This window comes from Vipera berus (assembly GCF_964194415.1).
Source record: "Vipera berus genome assembly, chromosome: 2".
Taxonomy (NCBI): Eukaryota; Metazoa; Chordata; class Lepidosauria; order Squamata; family Viperidae; genus Vipera; species Vipera berus.
In genome coordinates, this window is record NC_138203.1 from 102,960,546 (window position 1) to 102,973,624 (window position 13,079).

General features: G+C 38.2%; 1 gene segment (V, D, J or C); it reads left to right on the plus strand.

Moving 5' to 3' along the window:
- The first annotated feature begins 3,911 nt into the window (after positions 1-3,911).
- LOC308661500 (Ig lambda-2 chain C region-like) lies at positions 3,912-12,315 on the plus strand. The segment is given in 5 exons: positions 3,912-3,972; positions 7,352-7,681; positions 8,355-8,381; positions 9,667-9,774; positions 11,771-12,315.
- Positions 12,316-13,079: the final 764 nt, after the last annotated feature.

Genomic DNA, 13,079 nt, shown 5'->3' on the forward strand with positions numbered 1-13,079 from the left:
GTTTCTCTTTGGCAAGACAGCCAGCTGTGCTGAAGCCCAGTATCTGGGGGTGGGGGAGACCTGAGGCAGGCGGGCTGGTGCTTGCATTAGGCCTCCCAGGATCCCAGAGGCTTGCAGAGCGCGGATCCAGCCTCCGAGGCATGCAGAACGGCGGATCGGCTTATACTCGAGTCAACAACTTTTCCCAGTTTTTGGGGGTGAAATTGGGGGTCTCGGCTTATACTCGAGTCGGCTTATACTCAAGTATATACGGTATATCAACCACCAATTGGTTTGAACCTTTATATATCAACCACCAATTGGTTTGAACCTCTGTTTCCCACTGAAATGCTTCCCGCCAAAACAGTTACAGTTTAACGCCTCCTGGTTGTGACTCTTATGCACAGCTTTAGGTATTCCAATAAAGCCTAATACATAACAAACAGAATGATCAGAAGCTCAGGAAATGAAAAAAAAAGTAGCAACAGTACTATACAAAATTTGTCACCCTTTGCTGCGATCACCCTTATATTTAATTAGTTTGGAGGCTGTTTATGCGATTTGCAGTTAATAAGGTAAGTATTTTATAAAGCAGGTTCTGCTCTAAGATTGTCTCTAAAATGCCTCTGGATTTTTTGGCTATTTTGGAAAACAGACCAACACAGTTGTCCTTCTGGAATGTGGGTCTTAAATTTGTGAGTTAGATTCTTCACATTCATCTTAGGAAAAAGAAGAGATCAACAGATTTAGCTGAAATTACTCAAGATTATGAGAATAAATAATGAGGTTCTGGAGACAGAAGAGAGAAATCACCCAGACAGAGAGCCTGAACTGACAGAGACCTCTGATTTAGTTCATTTTTCCTCATTAAGAGATAAAAAGTCCCAACATTTTCCAAAAAGTTTGTTCATTTATGAAGTTATCTTTTGTGTTAATGAGAGATGATTCACACACTAGTGAATTTGTCTCCAGCCGATAAGCTATCTGGGATATTCTTGTAATTCTCTTTAATACTGTGTTAAACACACAGCTGTACTTTGGCCAGGGAACCAGACTGACAGTCCTAGGTAAGTTCATCAAAGATTATTTTGTGAGGTTTTCTTGCTTGAGCCCTGTTAAATACATGAGATTAGTGGAAGTGAGTGGTTCAGCTTGCTTAGAAAAACTTTAGAATTTTATAATTGTACACCGAAAGTTAAAAATGATAACTCTTTTCTAAAAGAAAATACATTAATAAATTTTAGTGATCATCAAGCTCCACCTTGATCATAAGATTATACATAATTATTAATTTTAATTAAACACTGAATATACTGGATGCATGTAATTAGGTTCTAGTTTTTTCTAGGTGGAGACTTTGAAATGGAGCAAAGCACAGCCAAGTCAAGCCTTGCTTGTTGTTTCCTCCCTATTTCTCCTCCTTTGCATGTCAACTGACAACTGAATGCCTTTTGGGATGTGAGGCTGCATTCAAGCTATAGCTGGAGAGTGAGAGGGGGGAGGGAGGGAGGGAGAGAGGGGAAAAAAAGAGATTCAGGAGACTGAGCAACCCCGACCAGAATTACCGTTCATTTTATTTGGTGATTTCACCACTGTGTACATATACTGAGCTGAATTTTGGAAAAGGAACTCAACTCACAGTACTCGGTAAGAAAAAATTATAGCTTATTATTACAAACAAGACTGAATTTCTTAAAATGTTAATGAATGTTTGATCAATTCTTGGTCTAAAATGTAGAAATCCATGTAATTGCCACTCAAAATGCGTATGGCTGAAGTACAAATTGCTTCCAGCTTTCATTCCTCCACATAAAATGCGTTAATCTCATGAACATCTCCTTTGGCTTTACTTGACCATCATAGGATCTATTGTCTGAAAAGAATCAATCATGCATGTTAGGATATGTGGGTCTTCCCTTTCTCTCTCTCTCTCTCTCTCTCTCTCTTTCTCCTTTTTCAGTCCCATGAAAATCTTTTGGGTTTCTACTATTTGTTTAAAGAGGAAAGATTGTTAGCAAATTTCACATAAATACACTCTTGGCTGAGGCTGACTAATAAAATATTCAGGGAGTTTAATTAATTTATTTTATTGATTTAAAACATTTACATAGCCACCCATTTTTCAACCAACTCTGGGCAGCGCCCAATCAAAAATTAAAAGACCTATAAAATCATATTAAAGCTATAAAACTCAACTAGTTAAAACATTAATGTTCTATGTTCTCTGATGGAATTTGATTGCCAACATCTGTCTCTTCATATTTATCAATAGGTCTGTTGGCAATTGTTTACTAAATATTAGATATAATTAGGGGAGAATCCAATACAAATTATGCTAACCTTCTATAAAAGAGAAACAGAAGAGATTGAAACTTTAGGGGAGATTAAAACCGGACTTGAATCCTTTCTTATTTGTGCTTTACTCTTCCCCTAAAGAAGTCATTTCTATTTATGGAGTCCTGGTCAATAGAGAAAACAATGGATTGAGAAAAATTCCTGATGGGTAAACCAAAAGTCTCTGTAAAGGAAGAATTTGATTCCTGCTTTTCATATTGCACCTAATTTTCCCCCCACATTGATCCTTGTTTTGCAGTGATCAGTCAGTTGACAGATTCACTGCTGCCACATCTAGTTTAGTCTGAAAATTTGTGATGTGTTAAGAAAATTCTATAAATCGGGTATGGTCCAATTCATACTCTGTTTGTGTCTATTCCCTGTTTCTGTCTTGCTCTGACCCATAACCCTCCCCACCACACACACACACACAGAAGTCATACTGGATGTTGTAGTCAACAAGTGGTGGTCACAGGCATCTATGAATCAAACATCTTCCCCTCACAATGTTAGTTTTTACATAAGAGCAAATTCATGCTCATACAGGACACAGTTGTGACTTCTGGTTTGTTAGCTTTCAGCCTCAAAGCATGAATGAGATTCTTAGGAAACAGATGGCTTTAGATGGCAATGTGCTCCTTAACTAAATATCTGTGACAAATCAAGAGGAAACAAAAGTCTTTGCCTTCTAGCAGCAAGCCTCATTCCTTCTCGTGTTTTATCAGCACTGGATAAACTATGAACTAGGGGCAGAGGGAGCCAACTCTGATGGAACAGCTTTCTAATTGTAACAGACAGAATAGGATGAAGAAAACCTATCAGCTCCCTTATGGATAATCCAGAGGGAATTTATTTCATGACCTTGCCAGCTGTGCAAACGGTGAGGAGACTTACTTTGGAGAAGTAGAATGCTTGGGAGTAAGGAAATATATCTAATGGAAACTGGTAGAATCATGCTGAAAACATGGCTCCATGTTGCTATGGTAATAGAACCTGAGACAGTATAGGTTTTGAATGCTAAGACTAGCGGAAATCATAAAACAAATCCTTAAAGGCTGGGAGAAATAAAAGGAGAGAGGGAGAAACAGCAAGTGTAAATGTCTCAACTCTTATAAAAGAATGGTTCAACATGGACAGTCAAAGATGAATATGAACAACATGTGGATTTTTTTCCCCAAAAGCCTTCCTGCTCATTTCTATTCGCTCATTAGTCAAAAATAGCTCTAATCACTATGATAACATATTTTGAAAAAAATGGCCCTGATGACCACCAGGCTCTCCTATGGTTCATTACATGAAATCACACTGTTTCTATGAAGATCACTAGGAATGGTGGAGTGCTGTGATCTGGACGTCCCATTCTTAAGTACAAAACTCACCATTTAATTTCTCACTTCAGCTCTCCCTTCCCTACATGTCCGCCAATGTCTTGGGCAGAAGGATATAAATGCAACATAACACAACTGCATCAAAACATGTAATAACTATACCAGAGTTCAATTTAGCCTAGAGATGCTTCCGCCCCTCCCCCCAGGAGGTAACTAGAGAAAAAGTTCCTGGTAGTGTACATGGGTGATGTTTTCTTTGAGCAACAGGATTTCATGCCGTGCATAAATTCTCCACTGAACTTTGGCCCTGGAACTCGAGTATCTGTATTAGGTAAGTCGTGCTGTGGGCACAACATGTAGGATTTTTGGAAGTAACTATTATGTGAAAATTAAGGAGGGGGACAGCATAGTGGGTTATGCAGTGGACTTAAGAAATGTGACATTGATTCATTGATAAATAACCCCTTACAGTATTTCACCTCAGCCTTCCTTACAGGATTGTGTTGAGGGTAATATATATATTCCTTTGAACTCCTTATATGAAGGATTCTCCTTGTAAAATATAGATCAATAATCTGGATGCTAAGAATGTCACTATAAATTATAATAAGGTTTATGTGAAGTGACTAGGTGATAGAAAAGCCTAGAAATCTCTTCCATACCATCTTCCTTGGCTATATGAAATATATAAAAATTCAATACCAATAAACATGGACTCTTTCTGATGGCCACTGCAGTACTGTTTCTATGTTTGTGCAAATCTATGGCTTATTATTTTTCTTTTAGTCATACAAATTGGACAATATAAAATGTGAATAGATGAAAGGATTATCTAATACAAGGTAATTGGTACTGTGGGACACTTATAATTATTATAATATTAATGGCAATAAAGGCACCCAATTGGCTAGGTGTTAGTTTATTAAATAACTGAATTTATAACCTGCATGTTCTTGGTTTGGATGCCTGCAACTGTTAATAAAAAACAAATGTTCATTGATAAACTCTAATACTCACACAAAATCTATCAATGCTATATAAAATCTATAAATAACAACAGGGCCCCAAGAACAGAGCAAGCATAAACTTATCAAGAAAATATCAGAAGGTTCATTATATTCAAAATATCAGAAGGTTCAGCTTTAGATATTACTTTTAGACTCAAGGCAATGTTCAGAAACAATGTTAATAAACAGGAGACACTCCTTCAACATAGCCGTTCCTAGAGGTTTATTTATAGGACAGACATATTGTGTACTTCTGACAAGCTCCATTTTGGACAAGGAACTAGACTGACAGTACTAGGTAAGATCTATGGGAATAAAGGAGATCTGAAGTAATTATTTAGCACATCCATCAAGATAATATGGTATAGAGCTAAGCAAACTGGTTTCTTCAAGATGTTTTGGACCTCAGTTTATACTAGTTCTAGCCCATATGCCTAGTGAAGAGGTGAATCCATTTATCTTAAAATAACAGCAATATTGCAAATCTGGGTTTTATTGTTTTCATCCTTGTATAACATACAGGGAGTGTAAGCAGAGAGATGGTTAGATGTTCTAACACAACAACAAAGTTTTTTGAGTGAGATGTTTATTACGATACATGGAAAACACATTGTGTGTCAGTGAGAAGCTGCACTTTGGTGAAGGAACCAGGCTTACTGTTCTAGGTAAGGATTATATTAAGGGCATAAGAAACATGAATGGTGTACATTTCAAGGGCCAGTATGAATTGTAGTTATCCTACAGTAGCAATGATTCATAAGGAAGGACAATATAACTTTTTATTCCATATTATAATCTTGGATATGAGGTTTGTAGTCCTCCCCTAAATTGTAGTATGCTGGTTTCTGAATACCTGGATGATGCTAAACAGATTATAATGTAGAAGGACATTATAAATGTCCTACATTATAAAATCTTTTTTAAAAAAATGAGGTTTGTTAAGTTCTTTTGCATTTCTCAAAGTTTTTCAGTCTCAGTTCAGAAGAGTTTCAAACCTCCTGGTCAATCTTATTGGTATTCTCAAAAACTGTTTTCAGATAGTCTGTAGTGCAGTGCCAAGAACTGGATGTAATAATTAAGGTAAGGTCTGACCAAAGCAAAACAAAGCTTAGTTGTTATTTCCTGTGATTTGGAATGTATAATTTTGTTAAGGCAGCCTAAAATTGCATTTGCCTTTTCATTAACTCATACTCAGCCAGGCATCTTATCTTGTAAGGGAAAATTAGTAACCAGCCTGTAATGATTGATTTCATGTGTGCAACCATGATTTATCTAGCTGTAGATTCACTGCTACTACTCCCTGTCAAAAAATCATTCCCTTTGTAACCTCTGGATTACAAACTCTGGACCCTTCCCTACTCAATATATATTAAGCCACAAAGGCATATAGGGCAAGGGAACCAGTCCTTGATCATATGGTCTACATTCTCAGGTCCTAAAAACTGGTGTTATTTAAGAATATGGGCCGCATAGTGTGGATATCCCAAAGGTGCTTTTTCAAAAGGCAACTGGACTTTCTTGTTTTTCCTTGAAGATGTTTCGCTTCTCATCCAAGAAGCTTCTTCAGTTCTGACTGAATGGTAGGACATGGAAGGATTTATACTCCTTGCAGTCATCTAATTGTTAGCACTCTTTCTGAGAGATGTTGAGGCCACTTGAAGGTTAATCTGTGTCCTCGGAGTCACCTGAATAGTGCAAATCGGTGTGGAAACTTCTTGGAACTGTTGAAAGGATTGTGTTGTAAACAGGAGATAGGTGTCTCGCATCCCCTCCCTTCTGTTGACAGAGGGATGTTCAATCTTAACATAGATGGCCTCTTAAAGATAAACCTTCAAGGAAGTTCCCCACCGTTCAGTCAGAACTGAAGAAGCTTCTTCGACGAGAAACAATATGTCTTCAAGTCAAAACAAAAATGTCCAGTTGCCTTTTGAGAAAACATCTTTGAGACAACCATGACCTGGTTGAATGAAAATCTCCATAGACAGATTGTGTGGATATTTCCACAGACTGAACTGCCTCAACTATAAAAACTAAGCCCACTCTTGACTATGTGGGGATGGTTTATAAACTCAGAAAAGGCCAGGTGTGGTGTAATAGTTAAGGCCTCAGGTTATAAAGTGGGAAAGTCTGAGTTCTAGCCCCTGCCTAGGCATGAAGCCAGCTGTGTGACCTTGGGCCAGCCACTCTCTTTCAGCCCTGGGAAGGAGCCAATGGCACACCACTTCTAAAAGTTTGCCAAAAGAACTTTACGGACTTGTTCAGGTAGTTGCCAGGAAACAACGCTGACTCAAAAGCAAAACAAAAATACCCAAACACAGCAAACAAACAAACAAACATGGAGTTCTACCATTCTCTGAGTATAGGTTTGAATATCAAGACTTGAGCAATGCTTGGAGCTGCAGGTAAAACAGAGACAATGCCTGAATTCCTCCTCATCTCATCTTTCTACTGATTCTCCACAGAACTCATGCCATCACTGCAAGATTGATTGATAGGTGCATATAGGGCATTTAGCCTTTCTTGATTCTCAGCATTTAATGACTGACATCTGAATGAGCCCATTCTGCTGAAATGCCCTGCGCTTAAGTAAGAGGGAGCCAGTAATATTACTTCATGATTCAATTGGCAAGCTGACATATTTAGGTCAACCATAGCTTGAGGAGGTTTGCCATCTTTTTCATTACATGTTGCTTTATCTTCCAGAAAAGGGACACTTTCTCACCCCCCCAACTGTGACTATATTTTCTCCATCCAAGAGAGAACTGGAAAAAAAGCAGAAAGCTACAATTGTATGTTTGGCCACTGATTTCTATCCAGATCACGTCATTCTTACATGGTCCCTAAACAACAATCCTATAACAGATGGAATAAAGACAGAGGAGCCCAAATATGAAAATAAGAAATACTCACTGATCAGCCGTTTAAGAATCACTAGGAACCAGTGGCAGAATTCAAAAAACAACTTCAAGTGCAAAGTCGATTTCTACAATTCCTCTAAAAGCACAAGTTATGAAGCTTCAATAACTGGAGAAGGTGGGTGAAAGGAAGATCAAGTTCCACTTTCTGAGGCTTTTCTGCACTTCACTAGAATTGTCCCCATGCTGCCCTTGTGAGCATTTTAAAATGTATCTTGCTAAACAAAATTACAAATATTAGCAAAAATTTTCATGTTCGATCCTTAGGCAAATGTGATAGCTTACACTAAATCTTTTTTGTACTGATTCATTCTCTCATAATTAACTATTATTTTTCTGTCTCTCAGTCGTATTTGTCCGTTTGCAAAATTTGATAATTTTCTGACCTGTGTCTAAGAGTTTCTGATGCAGGCATGACTCCGCCAAAATGTCAGAACATAGCAATGTTTTTTTTTACTATTTTTCCATTTTTATTATCTCTTAAAAATATTTACATGTAACCTCTAGTGCCAGTCAGAACAATGACTTTAAGGAGTGAGTTTTGAGCCTTTAGAAGCATTGCCTTTAAATACGGTATCAGAATATATCTACCTAATATTAAATGTATAGAATTTATAGGATGCACACACAACACACACACTTTAGAAATTATAAATTTCTAATAACCTTGAGCACAAGTTTGTTCCATTTTCTATTCTTTCTTCTTTGTGTTGGATTTCTTAGTTGTAGTAGAAATGACAATGATGATGATGATGAAATATAGCTAATGAGAATTTTCCTCCTGTTTTTAGAATGTGGTAGCAACACCTCCACAAATGGTAAGTCAAATTCAGTCTCTTGATTCCAAATGTGTATTACACTGAATATTTAACTTTCTCCAGGACCCCTAATAGAAAGCAGGCTTTTAATTAAGTGTGGCTGAATTCAACATGTTACATTCCTGACAGATACATTTAATTTTGCAAATGGTTTGAATATAACTGGGAAATTTAACTCAAAAGGCAGGGACTTTTGTATGTAGATTTGATTTCAGTATCACTGAGGATTTTCCCGTCTTCAGGAAAAACAAAACCGTACCTTAAAATAGAGCAACAAGCCCACATTATTTTTTTTTAAAAAAGCTATTTTGCCTTAGTTGCAGTCTTGAGCAGATGGAATATAAATTACTACTATTTGGGATGATGATAGCAGAAGCATCAGCAATGATTTATTTCTTTTAAACAGTTTGTAAAAAAACAAGCAAATTCTCTCCCATTTTAAAATGGAAGCAAAGAGAGTGCTCATTAGACCAGATATGCAATCGTTTTTCCTCTTTCTGGCTCCAGGTGTAGATTTGCACAAGAAAAATATAGGGTTGAAGTTTGGAAAGATGGGGACAAGAGTGAGATGACAGGTTGTCAATTCAGTAAAAGCAAATCAAAACAATTCACCCCCCCTCAACAAAAAACCAAACAAACCTGGGAGTAAGGAAAGATTTTTGTCCTTCCCTTTTTGTCCTTGTGCCACATAACAGAGTGAGCGCCTGTTACTTGTCCCAGCTTCTGCCAACCTAGCAGTTCGAAAGCACGTAAAAATGCAAGTAGAATAATAGGGACCACTATGGTGGGAAGGTAACAGCGTTCCGTGCGCCTTTGGCGTCTAGTCATGCCGGCCACATGACCACGGAGACGTCCTCGGACAAGCACTGGCTCTTCGGCTTTGAAACAGAGATGAGCACCGGCCCCTAGAGTCGGAAACGACTAGCACGCATGTGCGAGGGAAACTTTACCTTTTACCTTTACAGCTTCTGCTCCCAGGATATCTTTCTCAAGGGGGGGGGGATTTCCCTTTTTTTAAATAAAAGGTAATATTCCCTGGATAAGTATTTAAATATATTGCAGAGATGTGGTGCCTCTGCTCAAAGAATTTCTGTATATTTTATAGTTTGCCTCTTGAAATCATGTATTCCAGAAATGTGCTGGATAAGGGAGGAAGAGAAAAACAGTCCAACAGAAGGAGGTTACACTGTCTAGCTTCACCTTGGTTTTATATATAAAATGTATATGAAAATATTATATAGATTTATACAATTCTTGTTATTTCCCCCCTAACCTTCACATTTAGATTCGTATCTTAGGCAAGCCAATCTTGGAAAACTGGTGTATATTCTTCTCATTTTCAAGAGTGCCTTGTATGGGGCATTTATAATGCACTTGAAACTAAGAAAAAAAGGTAATGTGCCATGTCTGTTCTTTATATCCAGATTTATCCAATTCCTGAGAAAAATGCATTGTATGCATTATCCTGCCCTTAACAATATCGCCTTCCAGTCTTCATTGTTTAAAGTCTTTCCCTGCAGCTGAGCTTAAATGTTCCTCACCCACCCTTGAAGGGGCAGTTAATGATTGCCAATCTTGATTCTGCCTCAGTTCCCAATCATTGTCAGTCCCTCGATTTTCTTCCTTGGTGTTAGAGGACAAGGCCTTGAACCTGACCTTGGATGGAGGGTAAGAGAGGCATTTGCTTTACTCATGTGTGCTGGGGAGGAGATGAAGGCAAATCATGGGGGACACGGCAGAAAAAACAAAGCTATTGGGTGAGTTTCTAACATGGTTAGGTGAAAGGGATGGGGAAAAACACCCTTAATTAGACTAATCTAGATAGGAAAATGGATACACAACCCAATTCCCTCATGGCAATCTGGACAATAACATCCATAAAGAGCCCAAGTCTTGGATGGCTAGCATAAAGAGGGAAAAATTATTCCACCATAGTCACGGTCTGTTTATGTAGGTAGGATTTTTGACATCTTCAGAACTTTGGCTGTTATTCTGTCAAGTCAATACTGAGTCCTGGTGATTGCCTGGATTAGTCCCTTTCATGACAAAGATTTTCAGAAGTGGTTTGCCCTTACCTCCTCACCATCTCCCAGTTTCTAGCCTGATGCCTTAACCACTACATCAAACTGGCTCTTCAAATCTTTCCAGTTTATTATTACTTAAAATTGTATGGCTCTCATCCATTTCACTGGATTCAGGCAGTATTATCAGGGTTCTACTCTACACATTTCTGAAATGAACTGTTATTTATGAAAGGAATAATCAATTGATTACACCTGAAGGACCCACAAGACTCTGATATACTTCCCTGAAGGCATAAGATATTCCTAACAGGTACCATAAGTAGCTCTGGAAAGTAAACCCAAAATATATACTATCATAATCTAAATCATGATTATGATTAAACAAATATATGGAATAAACCACCTAAGATCTGCTTGAAGTTGGAACTGAATTGGAGCAGAGGGCTCATCATGCAAGAAAAGGCAGATTGTCCAGTTTCTTCCAACATCTTCCCTTTCACTATGGGAATTCTGGACTCTGCATCTGGACTCTTTAATCAAAGAGAAATCCTGTATGAAATGTGCCCCTGGGCCTTTAATGGTTGCTATGGTGTCTAGAGATATATAACACAGTAACACAGGGGTGTTAAACTCAATTTCATTGAGGGCCACATCAGCATTGTGGTTGCCCTCAAGGGGTCGGGTGGGTGTGGCCTGGGTGGGCATGGCCTACTGGGTGGGCGTGGCTAGAGTGCATATGGCCTACTGGGTGGGCATGGCCAGCTCTACATCATTCGCATCAAGGGTGCCTATGAGGGCCTGGGCAGGAGTGGGAGAGATCTGAGGGTCTCTGGCAGAAGGAGGGTCTCTGGGCCAGGGCCAAGGCAGTGGGGGCCGTTCCCTCACTGTTTCCAGGGTGGCTTTGCAGGCCACATGAAACCACTTCGCAGGCCGGATCCAGCCCCCGGGCCTTGTGTTTGACATGTTGCAGGTCTTGGAGGTCTTCTAGTTCAACCCCCTACTTCAGCAGGGAACCCTATACTATTTCACACAAATGGTTGTCCAATGTCTTCTCAAAAACTTCCAGTGTTGGAGCACCCACAACCTCTGGAGGCAAATCATTCCACTGATTAATTGTTCTAACTGTCAGGAAATTTCTCCTTAGTTTTATGTTGCTTCTCTCCTCGCTTAGTTTCCATCCATTGCTTCTTCTCCTGCATACAAATGTTCTTTGTATGTTTTGTCCTCCAATCACCTAATCATCTTTGTTGCTCTTCTCTGCACTCCCTCTAGAGTCTCAACATCTTTTTTATATTGTGGCAATAATAAAAAAAGATAAGACATTTAATCCATCATTAATTAGTTGGCCTTGTTTCCTTTTTTCAGTCCTGTGACAGTTGATGCAATAGAAGCCTTTTGCCTGGGGACATCATGTCTGAGTTGAATGAATGCTGGAGAGAGAAGAAGAATGATTCTTGCCTTCAAAGTCTGGAGTAGCATTCTGATTCTTTTTTTAAAAAAAATAAAAAATGTTTGGTTGCTCCCAATTTTATCTTACTGTTCTATCTCTATTGGAGCATTCATAGCATTTTCATGTCCCTCTGGGGTTTTTAAAAAATATTTTAACCATGTTTACTTTCAAGGAAACATGCATAGAATCACAGCTTTACACTGAACATGAACTTGTCTCTCCAGAAAATGGACTCCATTGAATTCAATGAAACTCATTCCCCTGTACAGGTGCCATAAGATTATAGAGATGTCACACAATTTGATGCATGCAAATTCTACTGAATGTGATAGGGTTAGATTGAGGTGCAAAAGATAGAAGCATCTTGACCTTTTAAAGTTCTTATAACTGAGATCAAGAGGTTTTAAAATTCTTAATGTTGATTTTTTTCACGTCAGTAAATCTTTATTTCTTTACTTGTTTTTAGTAAAATCATCCCTAACAGAAAAATTTGACTGAGTTTCGTGTATTCCATTCATAAATCCAGAGGTATCAAATTTAAGATGACCAAATGTTGCAAACTAATTCTTCTAAGATAAATATTATTTTACAAGTGGAAGGGGATGTTGAAGGTTTTTCCTGTTTTAACTGATCAAAGATGCCCTAGTTTTTAATGAAATATATATCTAATACTTTTTAATAAATTTTGGCATTAAAGTGTTATAAAACCAAAGGCAATTAGGTGGGAATAAACACAAAGTCTGTCTTCGTATTATAATTATATAGATAAAATCTGGTAACCCAGATCTTTTTTCTGCAGTTCTGGTGATCAGGTATACTGTATGAACTTTGTTGTTGCTGTTATTGTTGTTGCCAGAGGTGTCTGCAGGAGGGAACTTATGGTATAAGCAGCAGCATCGTACTATAAGCACTGCCTCTTTTGTACATGTGTTGTGATGTTGCACATAGATATGAAACAGGCACAGCTTGTATTGCAATATGGCAACATCATTTCAGTATTTTGACAAAACTAAATATGTCTGATATCTGCTTGCAGCTCTGGAGTGCTTTTCCTGGGAAAGACGTTTCAAGAACTAGCCATATTTGGTTCATAATGCTATGAGTGAGGAGGACCTCCTCACATTTTACTGCATGTGAAACAGCATGCAAGAGGAGACATCCCTTTGATCTTGATTGGTTCATGCTGTAGTGTGATATATGGTGAGCTACATGTGCAATGAGATA